Source organism: Eurosta solidaginis, chromosome 3, assembly GCF_040869045.1.
Source record: "Eurosta solidaginis isolate ZX-2024a chromosome 3, ASM4086904v1, whole genome shotgun sequence".
Taxonomy (NCBI): Eukaryota; Metazoa; Arthropoda; class Insecta; order Diptera; family Tephritidae; genus Eurosta; species Eurosta solidaginis.
Window position 1 is genome coordinate 57,494,979 of NC_090321.1, and position 19,403 is coordinate 57,514,381.

At 35.6% G+C, this 19,403-nt stretch overlaps 1 protein-coding gene across 13 annotated transcripts in view; it reads left to right on the plus strand.

Moving 5' to 3' along the window:
- The window catches only part of tei (teiresias), a 574,056-nt gene that overhangs the window by 23,186 nt on the left and 531,467 nt on the right, over nt 1–19,403 (plus strand). For 9 of the 13 annotated variants that reach the window (XM_067771850.1, XM_067771849.1, XM_067771856.1 and 6 more), the window contains one exon: nt 7,892–9,271. The exons of 1 other annotated variant lie outside the window; for it this stretch is intronic. The gene's annotated coding sequence lies outside the window, so the exon portion shown is untranslated. Of the gene's footprint in view, nt 1–3,187; nt 4,042–7,891; nt 9,272–19,403 lie in introns of all 13 variants that reach the window. 3 more of the 13 variants (XM_067771854.1, XM_067771859.1, XM_067771862.1) reach the window with 1 other exon arrangement.

The following is a 19,403-nucleotide window of genomic DNA, read 5'->3' on the forward strand; positions in this document are numbered from 1 at the left end:
CTTATCCATCTACACAAAAACTAGTAGATTTTAAAAGCTGAAGCTTCTAGCGTTGTGCCGATAGTTGAAAAGCATTTTGCAAATGCCTAAAAGTATACTACAAATATATATGTATTTTTAGTGTTGTGAAGAAAACTTGCAATAAACCAAAGCATGTATTAAGGCGTTGTAAGCATGATTTGCGTAATATTAAAAAAACATGTTAGAATGGTGGAATGTTCAGATCAGCATTGTGATTTTGCAAGAATATTTAGCAGACTTAAGAAAATGTGGCATATTTCTAGGCATTACTGAGTGCAAAGTAGTGTTGTGACGCCATTAAACAGAAATTGATTCGGTAACGGTTTCTATTTTTGTGGCAGTGTGGCTACGATCTGTTAAAGTCACTTTACATCAGTTCAAGTTATTACAACTAAGAATAAAGCAAAACTTTTCATTACGCATATGCGAAAAGCCTAAAAGTATGCAATACAAATTTTCCTTAACGTATGCAATAAAAGTAAAAATAAAAGTTGTCGAAAAAATTCAATTAATTTTTGTTTTCTTAACCTTCCAATGGACTTCCCCTGCAACAGCTAGAGGGATCTTATTTCAGTCGCCCTATCATAATCCTATTTAGTGGTGCTTCTCTACTTGAATAAGAATGCGGAAGCCATCGCGTATCTACTTCTTTGTTTTGTCATGCCAATGTTTTGTTTCGAAAGTCAGTCCAGGAACCTTCTTAATCTTTCTTACCGAGCTTTTCGAGCCATTAAACTCTACTATTTTCATAGATGAGGAGAACGGACGGGTTCAATACTTTGGGGATTTCTGGCAGTGCTTTAGTTGTTCTCTTGTTATAAACCCAGTGAAATGTGGGAAAATTGCCTAAGGTATTGTTTTTGGCGTTACTAAGTTCCGTTAAATGTGGAAATCTCATCGCCACTTTTCCAATTTCCTCGTGCTATTCTTTGACTTTTCCTACAAATTTGCAGGACGGGTATATCTTAAGTATTATATTATAGTGTCTACCTCAGATTAGGATATGTTAAGGTGACTACCACCTAGAAAAGCAGAGAAGTACATGTAGTCTGACAGGTCTATTGAGGAAACTTTGATAGAAGCTGAAGCCCCCCCCCCCCTTCGCTAAATATACAAGAAGCTCAAGTCGTTTAATGTAACTTAAAATCTCTTCGACTTCAGATTAGCATGGTTTACCTAAAAAACAATGAAAAATTTGTTCAGATCTTGAACACATACCTTTCTTACAAGAAGAGATAAACTGTTTCCCACTCTAATGTCCATGCAGTGCATAAATCCATGAAAGTGTGAATTTGTTGATACTTGGATGAGTTCACAATGAACTCTTACTAGATAGCACCCTGTACATAACCCAATAAGTGAGTTTCGAAGGACTTAATTAAGATTAGATATGAATCTGGATCAAAACTCATAACAGTGGGACGATGTTTACCTGAACAGTTCACTAGTGGATTCCAGTGCCATGTTAGCACTGTAACCTCCTTTGATGAAATCAGATATAAAGAAGTTCTTGCATACATAAAAAGAACAACACAGTTCGTAGTTACTCGGCAGTTATCTGCAACGCACATAACTATACTGGTACACCGATAGACAGGCTAATTTACCGACTATTTGCAATAGGTTGCTAATTTGAAGGAACTATTCCTCACCGTTAAGCAACTTGGTAGAAGTAGCTGTCACTGTAGCAGACATAGGCCAGTGTCAGAAGGCCTGTTATGATATCACAGCGTAGATAATCCAGGAAATGGGCTTCCAGGCAACCTTAACGCCTGGAAGTTGCTGATGTTTCCTAATTTTCGTCATCTTTATTACACAATAAAACAGTGCCTAGTTAGTATTCCTAACAGTGTGGAAATTGTATCCCTACTAAGGTTACGTGATCTCTTAAGATCCCATTTTGCCGAGGTTTGCTTAGATGTCGGAAACCCTGGGGTTTGCAACCATCTATATCTGGATTGACAGTAGATGTACTCATTTAGCAATATCTCGCATGTGAAAAAGGGTATACCCAAGCGTTCCATTTCAGGAATGTGATATGTCCTGGAATATCCTTCCATTAGGTCATTTGCTGAAGCTATAGACACCAGTTAGGTGTAAGCTTATAATTGAAAGACGAGAAGCAAACCTCCAAAGCCTTCGGGGAGTGTCCTTATCGCTACATCAACAACAACAACAACGAAACGCTAAAAATGATTACTTATTTGAGTTGGATATATCGGTACATTGAGTGAACCCCTCCTCCAATCCTACCGTTTGTCAGACTGACTTAACACAGAATGTAGTTCCGTAGATCAGTATGGTCCAAACCAGCTGAAAATACAAGTGCCCCGCTGAGACCTCTAGTTTTGCTTAGACTTCCATTCCTGACGAGAGTTTTACTCTTAAGTAGTAGCACCTGTTGGATTTAATGAAGCACTCTTAATACAAGAATTATAAAAAATATGGCCGAGGCATATTGCTAGCGACTTATGTGAAGCTCTGAAATACATTTTCTTTAAAAGTCTACATTAAAAAGCTGGAGGACCTTTGGACCTAATAAAAGTAAATAAAATGCTAGCTCGACTATCTGGGGAACAATTTGATGTGACCACATAAAATTTTAGGTTTTCCAACACCCTCCTTCCATAGGGAACTTAAGGTCGCCACACACTAGCGTGCTAAATAAACTGGTTTGGATATCGGTAGGTGATTTTGACAATTGGGTTGGAGAAGCTATGAATTGCGCTGGCAACTCCTCGGGGAAGTGCGAGCTGCAGGATGTAACGGTGGAACACGTTCTGTGTTCGTTTCTTGCACTCGCGCGGCCAAGGCTGCAGTACCTAAGGGCGGCAGAGTTGCCAGATCTCGAGGAAGCACTTAAGGTAGGCTCTAGTAAACTTCTAGTATTTGCCAAGAGAAAAGATTTATTGTAAACACATAAGACCTGGTACCGAATTGGTGTTTTTGCGTTTGGTCGTGAAACAAATTCTGGTATAATAATATGAACGCATTCAGCCTATGTGAGGTCCTCACCGACCAGCCAGTTCAACATAAACTATCAACACCTTGGCAGGGCCCTCTTGAAAATTATGCTAATAGCATAAAAAAAAGTTTATGATAGTAAAAAAGCTTAACACAAATTAAGGTTTTAATTAGCCAACACACAAAAATTTCATCATTATAGCCTACATTGAGGCGCGAAAGCTGGGAAAATCACAAAAATCAATAGAAATAAAACAAAATTAAAATTAAAAATAAAATACACTCACGTTAACGAAGCAATGAAAAAAAGGAGAAATAACAACAAAAGCAATTATATGTCACACTAAAAAAAGAAAAAACAAACAACAAACACAAGCTAAAAAAACAGACACAACGGCAATTGCATATCCTTATCAATTACGTGGCAACATTGTAAATCAACAAATAAAACAAGCAAAAGCAAAACGGAAAAATGCGACGTCCCATTTGTTTACCAATACTAACGCAGCATTGCCAGTGCAACTGATTGTTTGTGTGTGTGTTTGTTCGGTAAACTTTTAATCTATGTATAGCAGCGAAAAAAGCAATTAATTTGCTTTATTTATGCAAGTTGCAAATGTCAAGATAGAAAACGAATTAATGCAAAAGAAAAAAATTTAAATAAATAAAAGTTTATAAAAGTGTATAAAATATATTTTAAATGTGAAATAGCAAAAAGTAACACTAACAAAATGTGAACATTGAAAGGTCGACAAATAAATTACCTATATTGGATTTTTTTTATGTGAGTAGAATACAGATTTTAATTAATTTACCGAAGTGCAAAAATTAAAAAAGAAAACAATTGGCTAAAAAAGTTTTTTTTTGAATTTTGAATAAATAGCGCAACATGTTTATATAAAAATTTTGATTTCAAATTTCAAGGAAATGCAGCCAAGTAGTGAAGTGATGTTTAGCGCTGATTTAAGACAAGCCGTTTTAATGTATATTTAAAAGGCAGGAGTAATATAGTGTTTTGCAATTGGATGTACAGCAGTGGATACCAAAATAGCAGCGGTATTTTTTTAATAAAATTTAGTCAATTAAATTGTTTTTTTTTTGATTTCGATAATTAAAAAAAATCTTAAAATGTTTACTTTAAACTGGAAATAAATTCGAAAAATTTCAAAACAGTTTTAGAAAAATTTCAAACAAAATTTTACGTTTTCGAAAAACATAAGAAAAGGGAAGCTTCGGGATTAGACACACAGCACTGAACACGAAAATAGCTGTGAATTTTTTTTTTTTTGCAAATTTCGGCAACTAAATACTTTTTTGTTTATTTCGATAGTTTAAGAAAAAATTTCTATGAATTTTGTTACTGAAAACTTCTTCAAAAAGGTTCGAAAAATTCCGATTTTTTTTTTTTTTTAATTCGAAAAATGTAAAATCCGAACATGTCATTTAGAGTGTTTTGATTTTTTTTTGAGAGTTAAATTTTTTAGCCCAAACAATTTTAGTCCGACAAAGCACAAATAAAACGTCTCTAAAAATTCGCAATGAGTTTTGACATATTTTTTTCGTTGTTTCAGATTTTCTTCTACGATGCGGACGCATAGCTTTATTTTTTATATGGAAAAGTTTCGAATATTTGATCGCAGTGACATTTTTTCTTATCAAATTTCGCCAATTTAATTTGTTTTTTTATTTCCATAATTTAAAAAAAATATCTATGAATTTTGTAACTGAAAGTGTGCAAAAAATCTTAAAAACATTTTCGAAAATATTCGAAAAACTTTCCAAAAAAATTCCAAAAAAAATGTTTTAATTTGGAAAAAAAATTTGAAATACTTTCGAAAAAACGTTTATGAAATTTTCGAAAGTTTAAAACTTTGTGAATTTTTTGTGTATGCAGTTTTATTGTGCCACCAGTTTTAGTCAGAAAAAGCACAAGTTGAACGTGTCTCAAAATTCGCAATAATTTTTGACAATTTTGTTTTATAAATTTTTTTATTTTTTCATAAATTTATTTTAGATTTCATAAACTGATTTATTCATGTCATAGCTTTATTTTTTATATGGAAAAATTTTGAAATTTTTGTAAAACTTTTTCGAAATTTTTGAAAATGTTTTTAAGTCTGGTTTGCATGGTTTCCGTTACGAAATTATTAATATTTTTTTTAATCGTAATAAAAAAGGAACTTAACTGACGAAATTTTAGAAAATTGGACTCTGATTTTTTGTGTTCGCTGCCGAACTTATAATTGTAAATTTAAAGAAACAATTACCGCAATTAATTTTCAAAAAAAAATACTCACCTAAAATGAGAAAAACATTTCTTAAAAAAATTATTTAAGTACAAAAATTTTTTATTATTATTTCTGTACGACTGTTTGTGCTTGAAATACTTAACAATTGGATCGATTTTATTAGTGTATTTACGGGATTTGGATTGAAAATTTGGTCTGGTTTCTTTCTTATCTTTCCGAAAAGTGAACCAATCCAAATTAAAATAATTTATCGTGAGAGGTAAAGGGGTACTTCCTTGACTAGCTTTTTATTTGGAAACAAAAAATCTAATTTCTGGAGCGATTTCCTTGAAATTCGGTACATGGTTTTACATGCTTTTACTTTAACTAACCTAATTTTTCAGAAACTTTTTATATCGGAAAAAGAACTTGAAAGGAAGAGGGAATGAGAGTGGGAGAGGGAGTTGTAGTGGATGTGGGACTACGACTGAAAGTGGGAATAGGAAGTTAAGCGGGACTAAGACAGGGTGCAGGAGTAGGAATCGGAGTGGGATTCATAGTAAGATTTGGAATGGAAGTGGGAGTAGGAGTGATAGTGGGAGTTGGAGTGATAGTGGAAATAGCATTGGCAGTGGGACTGGGAGTTAGCTTTGTAATAAGAGCATTCGACTTTTTAGGGTTTTTAGAAAAATTATTTCAATTTTTAAAAAAATTACAACAATATACAAAGAAAAAACAATTATGAATGAAAGGTTTAAAAAAAATTACTAGACAAGATCAAAGGAAGGATTCCTATGGCGAAATATAACATACTAAATTTCCTTATTTTATTAGCTGTTTTCCTCGTTTTTACTATGCGCGCATGCATAAGCAGTTAGTAGCTCCAGGGGACATTATAACGAAGCTGTTCCCTGCCCCGATGCGTTTTAAATAATACTGGGGTATACTCGCCGTGTACATCCAATCATTAAATTACCCTGCAAAAATCCCTGGATCATGTGGTCCACTGGAGTACTTACCATTATACTCCACTGTAATGCAGCAATAGCCCAACTCATGCTTCTACACGAATATATTGTAAGCCGATCATTGCTCGTTTTTAACGATTGTAAACAACACTACACGATGTTTATTGGACTGTGGGTACTCCATGGATTACTCTGATGTAATGCGGAGCTAGAGTATATGGTCCAGCCCTAGGACATCACAATTTTAATTGGACCATATTTTTTGTATGAATTGTGGTTAAATTTGGAGCACTCGGTTGGTCCATAGCGAGTACTCCATACATGCATGGATGGAGTACTCGCGATTTTTGCAGGGTAATTTCTCATAAAATGCTTCCATTTTGCGAGTGCCTTAGTAACTGTTCTGGATAACATAGTGGCCGGCTAGATAACGACCCACCCGTGTCCTGTTAATGTTCTGAAAGCCCGTGACGGGGTATCTCCGTCGACGCCCTGTGTGCTTAATTACGCATTGGTTAGTCAAGTTGGGTAACGGTTCGCCTATGTCCCTTAGTGGTTAGTCTCGATGTACGTTGGTGACGCTCTGACAGTTTGCTGTTTCACTTCACTGTTACCGCTCTGTTATTTTGTTGTTAGCGTTATCGTTGCTATGCTGACGCTCTACCGCTGTTGGCTCTCTGTCACAGTGTGGAATATCGTCGTTGGCGCTCTACCCCTGCCTGGGCTCTACCCCTGCCTGGGCTCTGCTACAGGCGTTCTGCCTCTACGGGGACTGTCGCTGTTGGCGCTATATCGCTGTATTGGCCATAGGTTGAATTGGCCGGTCCATGAGGATCTCACATAGACTGATTGAGTCCGTAGTGTATTGGCCATAGTGTCTGGCACTCTGTTGCTATGTATACTGCTGTAGTTGGCGCTCTGCTGCTATTGTTCTGCCGTAGTAAGTACTCTGCCACTATTGGGGATTTATCGATCTGTAGACTGCCACCATGAGCGCAACCAAGTGTTGCACAGTTCACGTCTGCTCTGGTGATGTCTCACATTGCTTAAAACCTACGAATGTACAGAGCGTAAACTGGGCGCAGAAAACTAATAGCACCAAAGTACTGATCAGTTTACGTCCTCTCTAAAAGGTGACATCTCGCGTTGTGTAAAACCCATGTAAGCGCTTACGCTCTTCGGCTTTGTTCACTTTTCTACCACAGCTTCATGCTGACTGACTTTTTTTTGCTGTTGCGCTCGTGTTATACTTGATGTGTCTCATGCCGCTAGCTCATAGGATGGTGGTTGGCTTAATTTGTCGTGTTTGTTAGATTGATGTTTGAGTTAGCTGATGTGTGTCGGTGTTGCCACGATTACCTGAGTAGCTTGGTGTTTTGAGCTATATCGGCGGTGTTGTGCATATTTAAGTTGGCTATAGCTATAATCGCTGTGTGGACTAGTTGTGTTATGTAAATTTATGTCGAAATTGTGTGCTGTGTTTGTGGTGCTCACCAAATTTAGATGTAATACTTGTTGCACACAACATGCTCAAAACAAAGAGATCACTCCAAAGCGTAGAAAGAGGATCAAGCTGGGCTTTTATTGCGAATTCCTTTGCGACTAATCACAGAGTCATCCTAGACTAATCACACTTCTTGTATGGTGACAAAGACTGACTTGCAATGTAGTTCGTGACTTCATAATAATAATTTATTAATTTAATTTCAGGAAACTAGTTTAACTGACTGGAAAGAAAATGAGATATGTCGACAACAAAAAAATATTATAAATGCAAACTCAAAAATTGCTAATAGGAAAATTCATTTACACTAAGTCTTAAATACTTGCGACTTATTTAAATTAAAAATCAAAGTGAAATAAAATTAAAAAAAGTGATATAAAAATCAAAGCTTAATTTTAATATTGAAATAAAGGAATGTAAAAAAAACAAATTTAATTAGTTTCCACAGTAAAAAGTGAAACGAAGTCACGAAGAAAAAAAAAGCGTGATTATGCAACAACAAAGGGGATCAAAAATTACAAACTTTTTGCTGAGTTGTTTGCAATAATTATTTGGTTTGCATATTAAAAACATTTATTTTATAAAAGCTTACGGTCAATGCACTTGTAAGCGAAATACACAGACATACAAATAGAAATATTTACAACAACAAAATCTGGGCCAATTCAATAAGTTACACCCTAGAGGCTTAGAATGCTATAGAGTAAAAATAATTGTATGTGTGTGTGTATGTGTGTGTATGAAATGAAAAAAATTGTAAACAAAAGAAATTACAATTAAAAAAGTTATAACACACAAAGTGAAAAATAATAAATTACAACAACAAAGAAGAAATTAAAAAAAGAGAGAGTGAAGTAATGCAAATAGCTGTAAAACGTTAAAACGAGCGAAAAAAAGTAGGCCAACTGCCAATAAAAAACATAAATTAATAAAAGCGAATTAATAAAGTGCAAACAAGTTTATATAAATTACTGAAAAGAAAAAAAGAAAAAAATTCAATGCAAGCACCAAACGCTAATAATTAATATCAATAAAATTAAAAAATACATATGCGCGTTAAAAATGCGTTCATTAAGGACTGCAAAAAATGTAATTAATTGCAATCATGAACAAGTGAAAGAAGAAAGTGAAAGATATTTTAAATTCCATAAGCAAACAAACGAAATGTAAATATTATACAAAAAAAAAAAAAGCGACAAGCTCTACTCCCTTTCAGCTAATCAACTGCTATCAAGCACTACTAAACGCTTCTTAAGTCGAAAGTTAAATAAGCTAAACAAATCAACTTTACAAAGCGCTCTATGCTAACATTAGAGACTACGCAGACAGAACCCCACTTTCATCTAGAAATCCCAGGCCTGTGCGTACTTGCAGGCATTCACAACGCAAAGTGTACTCAAACTCTCTATACAATACATATGCAAAGCAAAAAAGTAAAAATACTGAAAAAAAAATGTATTATTGCATACTTCACGGCGCTCAACAACGGCAACTCGTACAGCAACATAGTTTTCCTACGTGGGATAACTGACTGCAACTCTGCTTTTATGTATGGAATAAAACGCAAACGATAATTTTTCAAAAAGGTAGGTTAATCATAGATTAAAATGCATTTATTGCGCATATTTATCAAGAAACAATGGCAACGCTCGTTTCCATATATGCAATGCGCCTGCTGATAGGCAATGTATATGCATGACTGGGCCTGGGTAGTGATAGAACTTTTAGAAAAAGTATCGATAACGGTACTTGTAGAAAATACTCGTATCAAAGTATAGATGCTAGTACTCATACTCAGTATAAGGTGTCGAGTATACTCGATCCAAGTGAGTACTTCGGAGTTTTTAAAAAAAGTGAAGAAACTTTTTTTTCAAATGAGATTGTATATTTGTATTTTAATGGAAAACAAGTAAGGAAGTTTTAGTTTAGACGAGACCGAACATTATATACGAATTTGTGTGCTCTTACATATTGTAACGAATTTAGGGGATTTCTGATATTTATGCACCCTCTTCTAACGTTCGAATCTGAATGTCGAATAAATAACTCCAATATTCTTTATTGTAATATGGTCTGTATTTAGTCTACTTTGGGAGTAGTACTTCACAATTATACTTCACAACTGCTTTTATATTCTCGGTTTTCTCGTTCACCACTTCTTCTAATGTCTAGTCGTTTCAGGATCATGTATATCTGTAGTTTATGCTTTTCTTCTAGCCATATGCTTGTGTGTGTGAGTAACTACTTCTTCTCTTAGCTGAGGGCTACATATGTGTATGTGAAATATTCTCCGTCGCCTTCTATGTACGTATGTGTTGCTTGCCTTATTGTGTACATGTACATAAGAGTGGCTGCCTTCTGTTTTTGTTGTTGTGATTATTTACTAATAGCATAGTGATGTTAATATTTGTCACAATATATTTTAGGGTTACATTTAAAGATAAAAGTCCCGAACATTGAATGATTTAAAAGATTTTTGATCGACTTATGGTTTTTTTTTTTCAAAAAAGACTCGTCCCTCGACAGTGGTTTGGCAAGCACTCCGAGTGTATTTCTCCCATGAAAAGCTGCCCAGTAAAAATTCATCTGTCTTGCAGATGCCTTTCGGAATCGTCATGAAATATGTAGCACGAAGCAAATTGGAGTGTGTCCCAATATCTTCGGAGGTAAATCGCGTCAAGTATTTTTTATACACAGCAGAGCTCACAGATTATATTAATTTTTTTGTTCGCATAATGGTACCCCGTAACAGCATAAACTAATCGAGATTGATATAAACTTCTATATATCAAAATGATCTGGGCGAAAAAATAAATCCATTTTGCCATGTCCGTCCACCCCTAAACAATATAAAAAAAAAAATAAATGTAAGGCGCGATAACCTCCGAAGAGATCTAAGGCCGAGCTTCTCTTCCAATTTGCGTCGTGCTCCTCTTGATTTTTCCCTACAAATTGGCCGGACGGGACCTACATGTTTTATGCCGACTCCGAACGGCATCTGCGAGGCAGATGAGTTTTCACTGAGAGCTTTTCATGGCAGAAATACAATCGGAGCGCTTGCCAGACACTGCCGAGGGGCGACCCCGCTTAGAAAAATTTCTTCTAATTGAAAAATCTTATTTCTAAAATTTTGATGTTGCTTTGCCCGGGAGTTGAACCCAGGGCATACGGTGTGATAGGCGGAGCACGCTACCATCACACCACGGTGGCCGCCACCCCTAAACAATATAACTTGAGTAAATTTTGAGGTAGCTTAATGAAATTTGCTATGTAAGTTCCTGGGCACTCATCTCAGATCGCTGTTTAAAATGAAAGAACTTGGACTATAACGACACCCACTTTTTCGATGTCGAAATTTTCGAAAAACCGAAAAGGTGCCATAATTCATTACCAAATACAGATAAAGCGATGAAGCTTGGTAGGTGGGTTGACCTTATGACGCAGAATAGAAAATTATTGAAATTTTGGACAATTTGTGGTGAGCTTTTCTAAATATAACTTTAAATATCACTTATGTACTTTGCACTGTCACATCTCTAGTGGTTGTTGTTGTTCTAACAGTCCAATAGGTGCGGCCACTTACAAATTGTCATCAATTTTCTCTAACCAGCAGTTTCAACAGGGGCGGACCACAAAAAAAGCGGTGTTAGAGGCGTTGTTTCCAAATTGCAATTTAAAAGATAATTGGTATCATGTGGGGACACGTTGCAAGCAGGAAATACATTATTCAGGAAGGGGTTGATTTTGGTTAGGTAAGAGTTTAGCCTGTAACAGTATCCAGTTCAAGTTTGAGCTAGAGTTAAGCGCGTCCCCCTAGAGAGATCGCTTTCCTCTTCTTCGAGCTCAGGGTTTTAGCTTTAAGAACGGGGTTCTCAAGGCAATTCCTGGCATAGAGGTCCGACATCTTTCTGAAGATATCACTGAGCAGCTTTTTCTGTTCTTCTACATACGGCTCAAATATCAGGTGCCGTATTTCCTCATAATGCTTGCTGAGATGACTTCTTAAGACCCGAGGGGCGGGGTCCTTTAATTAGATGTCTACTGTTGGGATGCCCAGGTTTCTGTGTATTCAACAGAAACTGGTTGCTCAGCACTTCATTTCTCGCCCTAATGGGGACTACTCTCGCCTCACTATGTAGGTGGTGCTCTGGGGGAAATAAGAAGAAAGCCCGTATAGGTTCTGAGAGCTGTGTTTTAACAGGCTTGTATTTTCTTACAGTGAGTAACCTTTAGTCTCGGCGAACATATCGTAGACGCGTAGCATGCCAGCGTACGGCCAATTGCTTTGTAAGTGTAAATGAGCGTGTCTTTACCCCAAGTGCTGCTGGCAAGAGGTTTGAGGATTTTGTTACGGCTCAAGATTCTAGGTACAATTTCACAGTAGAAAGAAAAATCTCTATTGCATGACAAGGTGAATTGTTTGAAATTTTATAAAGTTAGCAGCTTTTCATAATTTTATTGGAGTTAGTGATTCTGGGCAATGAATACATACTTTTACCACCATATGCAGAAATCGTCTCCCATTCCACCTTATCAAAAAGACGATTTAAGTTAAATGTAGAGCTTTTACCGTATCGTCGACGATTACAATTTATGCTTAAGTTATGGTGTCAAAGCCGAGGTCTATGCCATATACAGAGTAGCAAAGCTGCTTCAAGATAGTGCGGTCTCCGACACCGACATAACGATCTTTGTTGACAGCCAAGCCGCCTTGAGGGCATTAGAGACCAACATGATAAAATCGGATATCGTGCGGAGGTGTAGAGTCTCCCGGGCCTCTATAAGTCACCTCAATGTGTCCCTTTGCAGGGGCCCTGGGCACAGCGGCATTGAAGAGAATTAAGTCGCGGATGAGATGGCTAGGAAAGGTTCCGATTTAGACATAAGTCAGGTGGACAGCTCCGTCTGACCGCCGCTGAATTATCTCCTGGGGAGAATCGAGGAATATGAGAACAGGGCAACGGACTTGCTATGGACCAAAAGAGTAGACTACGAAGTCTCAAGGTCCTTATGGCCATGCGTGGATAAGAAAGGCACTGAACAAATTCGCGGTGAGGGTAACATAGGTCATTGTGCTATCGCATCAATGCTCCGACGGTGGCGAATACCAACAAGCTCCCTCTGGAGAAGCTGTCAGGATGAGGAGGAAGAGGAGTCGATCCACCACTTTCTCTGCCGATGTCCGCCGCTTCAAAGGAGTAGGCTCAGATTTCTGGGCTCACGGTTCTTCGGCAGCCTGGCAGAGGTTGAGAACGTGGACGTCTCGCTTCTTCTGGGTCTATCAGGGAAAGCAAGTGGTTCGTTGAGGACCACTAGAAGGTAATGAGGTCAAACGAATATGCCGCCTCCCTGCACTTACTGAGGGCACTCACAATGGACAAAAATATCCCCGAGTGGAAGTGTGGGTAATACCCACGCACGCCGTCTTAACCTAACCTAACCTATGGTGTTAATGAACTGAACTTTGTTGATCTTAAACATGCAGATCATCGGCACTGGGTAAAGTATCGGGGAAAAGTATCGAGCAAAGTATCGATACTTTACGCAGTACTTGGAAAAAAGCATCGAGTACAAAATACTCAAGTATTTATTTGGAAAAGTATCGATACTACTCACTCAGTACTCGTATCGTTCTATCACTACGCCTGATATGCTTATTGTAGCAGAGCTGCCGTTATTATTATAATACGTTAAGTTGCTGATTTTTTTTGCTCTCATTTAAAACGAATATTGAAAAGTGATATATAAATCATGCAGCGCTAGCAGAAGAATAATTAAGCCTTTAGTATTTCTTTGAAATTATTTACAATTACTTTAAGTAGGCGCATTTGTTTCAGTAAAAGTGTGTCTCTCTTGTGCGCCGTTATGGGTTGCGGGGAGTTGAAGCTTTAAATTATTGAATTATTATAGATCTTAAGGGGTTTTCATCAATAATTGCGGATTAAAAAATAAAAAGAATGAAAGTATTTATGATAGCCTGAAAGTATTTTACTTAAATACAAAAAATTGTAATTATAGTAAGAAACTTTTTAAACATATTGGCATGGGCTTCGTATACGAAAATTTGTATTCATTGAGGGCACATCCAAGGTTAGATGTACGCACTCCAAAAACGCCCATTCCAGGCAGTTAGGGATGTAAATAAAAAATAAAATAAAAATTCGTTTTGTTGAACTGATCCACACGGACTCTCCTTGAAATTTGAGGTTGAAATACTAAGGCTTGGTTATGTTGAACTAACTGGCCTCTCATAGAGACGTCACATGGACTGTGTTCATAGTGTCACTCGAATTTATTTGAGGAAGTTCTAGAAGTTTTCTAAAACCTAAATATCTGCCTCGAGATCTGAGAACCCCTAATAGCTGCATCCTTGACCCGTCGAGCGCAGGAAACGAACACAGAACGGGCACAAACATTCCTTCCTGCAGCTTGCAATTCCTACGCTTGCTGTTACTGACGAGGCCTAAATCATAAGCATGGGCACCAGAAGCCAGTGTCCAGTTAGTATGCTCATCGTGAGATTTAGATATTCTCTCTTTAGATATATGAGCAACTTCGTCAACTTCTAAATGTTATAAGATTTCCAGATGATATTAGAAATTCTGCACCACGCTCTTTTGTCAATGCATTTCTGGCTTGATGGATCATATGCAACTTCTAACTGCTTTTAATTTTGCCAAACGGATTTTGACGTCTACAGCTGTTTCATCGCGTTCTGCATCGCCATTTGCTAACTTAGCTGTGTTACAGCTGCCTTTAGCCTTTATGGTCCGAAAAACCAGTATAGATGTATGATCCGGCCTGAGCGAAATCTTTCCAATACTTCTTTTCATTCAAGGACAGCGCTTGATGAGGCACTATGTGGATTATTATTATTACTAATTGTTTCCTGATTATAAGTATGCAAATAAATGCGACTTAAAGTCAACAGTTTTCGCCTGAAAAGCACTGCAATTATATATTTGCCCGTACGCTGTACTTATGTCTGAATTTTCACAGTAAACAGCGCACCCGCTCACTTCCGTTAATTTGGAACCATCGGCTTAAAAGGGTATTATTCTACCATATCCGCACCCTTGAGCCAATTCCCCGGCTCTACTGTGGCCCCAAGAAGCTCAAGCACGAGAATATGTAGTCTGTTCGCCCTACATGGGATGGCGCTATACTGATATGGCCATAAGGTCTGTACTCAAGCTGACTCTATGCCTTAAGTCTTGTTGCAACTGCTATCGTTATATTTTTAACACGCAATAAGCGTCACTTGTATGTTTGTGCGCAAAGAGACCCATATAGAGGAACCTAGATGATAATAAAGCAGCAATCAGGTTTTCGGAAAAAACATTCCTGTGAAAATGCCTTGAACCTTTTTTTAGATAACTGGAAAGAAGATCTGAGTAGAAATAAACATATAGTTGTATAGACTTAAAACGTGCTTTTGAGACTATTGATCAAAATTTATTGCTAAAAAAACTTTATAGCATAGGTGTTACTAAAACGGAGCTAAAATGGTTCCAAGACTTTATCATGAAGAGAAGTCCTATAATTGGATCATCCCTGTCAGAAAAAAGGGAGGTCCTGTTGGACTTCCGCAAGGGTCTATCCTGGCACCTATATTGTTTAATATCTATATTAATGATATAACCAATTCTCTAAAGTACTGTATATTAAACTTTTTGCTGACGAAACATTATTGATGCTTAGTGGAGATAATATCACTGAAATATATATAAAATTACAAGAAGATTTAAATAGAATATATGATTGGTTATGCTCGAATAGATTGAGACTCAATATAAGCAAAACAAAATTTATGGTTATATCAAGAAAGAATTTTCAAAACAATGAGTTACCACTTCTAAATATAAACAGTGATGCTATTGACATCGATTACACGGTTGGGAAAATAGCCAAAAAGATATATTTCATGCAAAGAACCAGCAAGTACTTAAGTAGACGGTACAAGGTAATGGTTTACAGATCGATAATCGAACCTCACTTCATATATTGTCCAACATTATTCTTCATTATGAGAGATAACCAAATTTACAAATTGCAAAAGCAGCAGAATCGAGGTCTCTTAAGCTAGCCCAACCTTTTCAGCCCAATCAAAAAACGAGACCGTACTAAATTGCACAACATTTATTACTAATTTAGTACCGATTAATTAAATTTATTACCCTTGTATTTTAAAAAATATCGAGGGTTGGGCTAGCTTAAATTTAAGCCAACCCAACCCGTATGCACAATTAAAAAAACGAGACCGTACTAAACTGCAAAACATTTATTACTAATTTAGTACCGGTTAATGAAATTTATTACTCTTTTATTTTAAAAAATATCGAGGGTTGGGCTAGCTTAAGTTTAAGCCAATATGCACAATCAAAAAATGAGACCGTACTAAACTGCAAAACATTTATTACTAATTTAGTACCGGTTAATTAAATTTATTACCCTTGTATTTTAAAAAATATACATATGCACAATCAAAAACCGAGACCATACTAACTGCAAAACATTTATTACTAATTTAGTACCGGTTAATTAAATTTATTACCCTTGTATTTTAAAAAATATCGAGGGTTGGGCTAGCTTAAATTTAAGCCAACCCAACCCATATGCACAATCAAAAAACGAGACCGTACTAAACTGCAAAACATTTATTACTAATTTAGTACCGGTTAATGAAATTTATTACTCTTTTATTTTAAAAAATATCGAGGGTTGGGCTAGCTTAAGTTTAAGCCAATATGCACAATCAAAAAACGAGACCGTACTAAACTGCAAAACATTTATTACTAATTTAGTACCGGTTAATTAAATTTATTACCCTTGTATTTTAAAAAATATCGAGGGTTGGGCTAGCTTAAGTTTAAGCCAGCCCAACCCATATGCACAATCAAAAAACGAGATAGTACTAAACTGCAAAACATTTATTACTAATTTAGTACCCGTTAATTAAATTTATTACCCTTGTATTTTAAAAAATATCGAGGGTTGGGCTAGCTTAAGTTTAAGCCAACCCAACCCATATGCACAATCAAAAAACGAGACCGTACTAAACTGCAAAACATTTATTACTAATTTAGTACCGGTTAATTAAATTTATTACCCTTGTATTTTAAAAAATATCGAGGGTTGGGCTAGCTTAAATTTAAGCCAACCCAACCCATATGCACAATCAAAAAACGAGACCGTACTAAACTGCAAAACATTTATTACTAATTTAGTACCGGTTAATGAAATTTATTACTCTTTTATTTTAAAAAATATACATATGCACAATCAAAAACCGAGACCATACTAACTGCAAAACATTTATTACTAATTTAGTACCGGTTAATTAAATTTATTACCCTTGTATTTTAAAAAATATACATATGCACAATCAAAAACCGAGACCATACTAACTGCAAAACATTTATTACTAATTTAGTACCGGTTAATTAAATTTATTACCCTTGTATTTTAAAAAATATCGAGGGTTGGGCTAGCTGAAATTTAAGCCAACCCAACCCATATGCACAATCAAAAAACGAGACCGTACTAAACTGCAAAACATTTATTACTAATTTAGTACCGGTTAATTAAATTTATTACCCTTGTATTTTAAAAAATATACATATGCACAATCAAAAACCGAGACCATACTAACTGCAAAACATTTATTACTAATTTAGTACCGGTTAATTAAATTTATTACCCTTGTATTTTAAAAAATATCGAGGGTTGGGCTAGCTTAAATTTAAGCCAACCCAACCCATATGCACAATCAAAAAACGAGACCGTACTAAACTGCAAAACATGTATTACTAATTTAGTACCGGTTAATGAAATTTATTACTCTTTTATTTTAAAAAATATCGAGGGTTGGGCTAGCTTAAGTTTAAGCCAATATGCACAATCAAAAAACGAGACCGTACTAAACTGCAAAACATTTATTACTAATTTAGTACCGGTTAATTAAATTTATTACCCTTGTATTTTAAAAAATATCGAGGGTTGGGTTAGCTTAAGTTTAAGCCAGCCCAACCCATATGCACAATCAAAAAACGAGATAGTACTAAACTGCAAAACATTTATTACTAATTTAGTACCCGTTAATTAAATTTATTACCCTTGTATTTTAAAAAATATCGAGGGTTGGGCTAGCTTAAGTTTAAGCCAGCCCAACCCATATGCACAATCAAAAAATGAGACCGTACTAAACTGCAAAATATTTATTACTAATTTAGTACCGGTTAATTAAATTTATTACCCTTGTATTTTAAAAAATATCGAGGGTTGGGCTAGCTTAAGTTTAAGCCAATATGCACAATCAAAAAACGAGACCGTACTAAACTGCAAAACATTTATTACTAATTTAGTACCGGTTAATTAAATTTATTACCCTTGTATTTTAAAAAATATCGAGGGTTGGGCTAGCTTAAGTTTAAGCCAGCCCAACCCATATGCACAATCAAAAAACGAGACCGTTCTAAATTGCACAACATTTATTACTAATTTAGTACCGATTAATTAAATTGATTACCCTTGTATTTTAAAAAATATCGAGGGTTGGGCTAGCTTAAATTTAAGCCAACCCAATGCATATGCACAATCAAAAAACGAGACCGTACTAAACTGCAAAACATTTATTACTAATTTAGTACCGGTTAATTAAATTTATTACCCTTGTATTTTAAAAAATATACATATGCACAATCAAAAACCGAGACCATACTAACTGCAAAACATTTATTACTAATTTAGTACCGGTTAATTAAATTTATTACCCTTGTATTTTAAAAAATATCGAGGGTTGGGCTAGCTTAAATTTAAGCCAACCCAGCCCATATGCACAATCAAAAAACGAGACCGTACTAAACTGCAAAACATTTATTACTAATTTAGTACCGGTTAATGAAATTTATTACTCTTTTATTTTAAAAAATATCGAGGGTTGGGCTAGCTTAAATTTAAGCCAATATGCACAATCAAAAAACGAGACCGTACTAAACTGCAAAACATTTATTACTAATTTAGTACCGGTTAATTAAATTTATTACCCTTGTATTTTAAAAAATATCGAGGGTTGGGCTAGCTTAAGTTTAAGCCAGCCCAACCCATACGCACAATCAAAAAACGAGATAGTACTAAACTGCAAAACATTTATTACTAATTTAGTACCCGTTAATTAAATTTATTACCCTTGTATTTTAAAAAATATCGAGGGTTGGGCTAGCTTAAGTTTAAGCCAACCCAACCCATATGCACAATCAAAAAACGAGACCGTACTAAACTGCAAAACATTTATTACTAATTTAGTACCGGTTAATTAAATTTATTACCCTTGTATTTTAAAAAATATCGAGGGTTGGGCTAGCTTAAATTTAAGCCAACCCAACCCATATGCACAATCAAAAACCGAGACCGTACTAAACTGCAAAACATTTATTACTAATTTAGTACCGGTTAATGAAATTTATTACTCTTTTATTTTAAAAAATATCGAGGGTTGGGCTAGCTTAAATTTAAGCCAGCCCAACCCATATGCACAATCAAAAAACGAGACCGTACTAAATTGCACAACATTTATTACTAATTTAGTACCGGTTAATTAAATTTATTACCTTTGTACTTTAAAAAATATCGAATGTTGTGGATCACGTTTAATGCTAAATGCCGACCGGACAGTAATAAAGTTATAAGCAAAACTTATGTATATGATTCGATCTACGG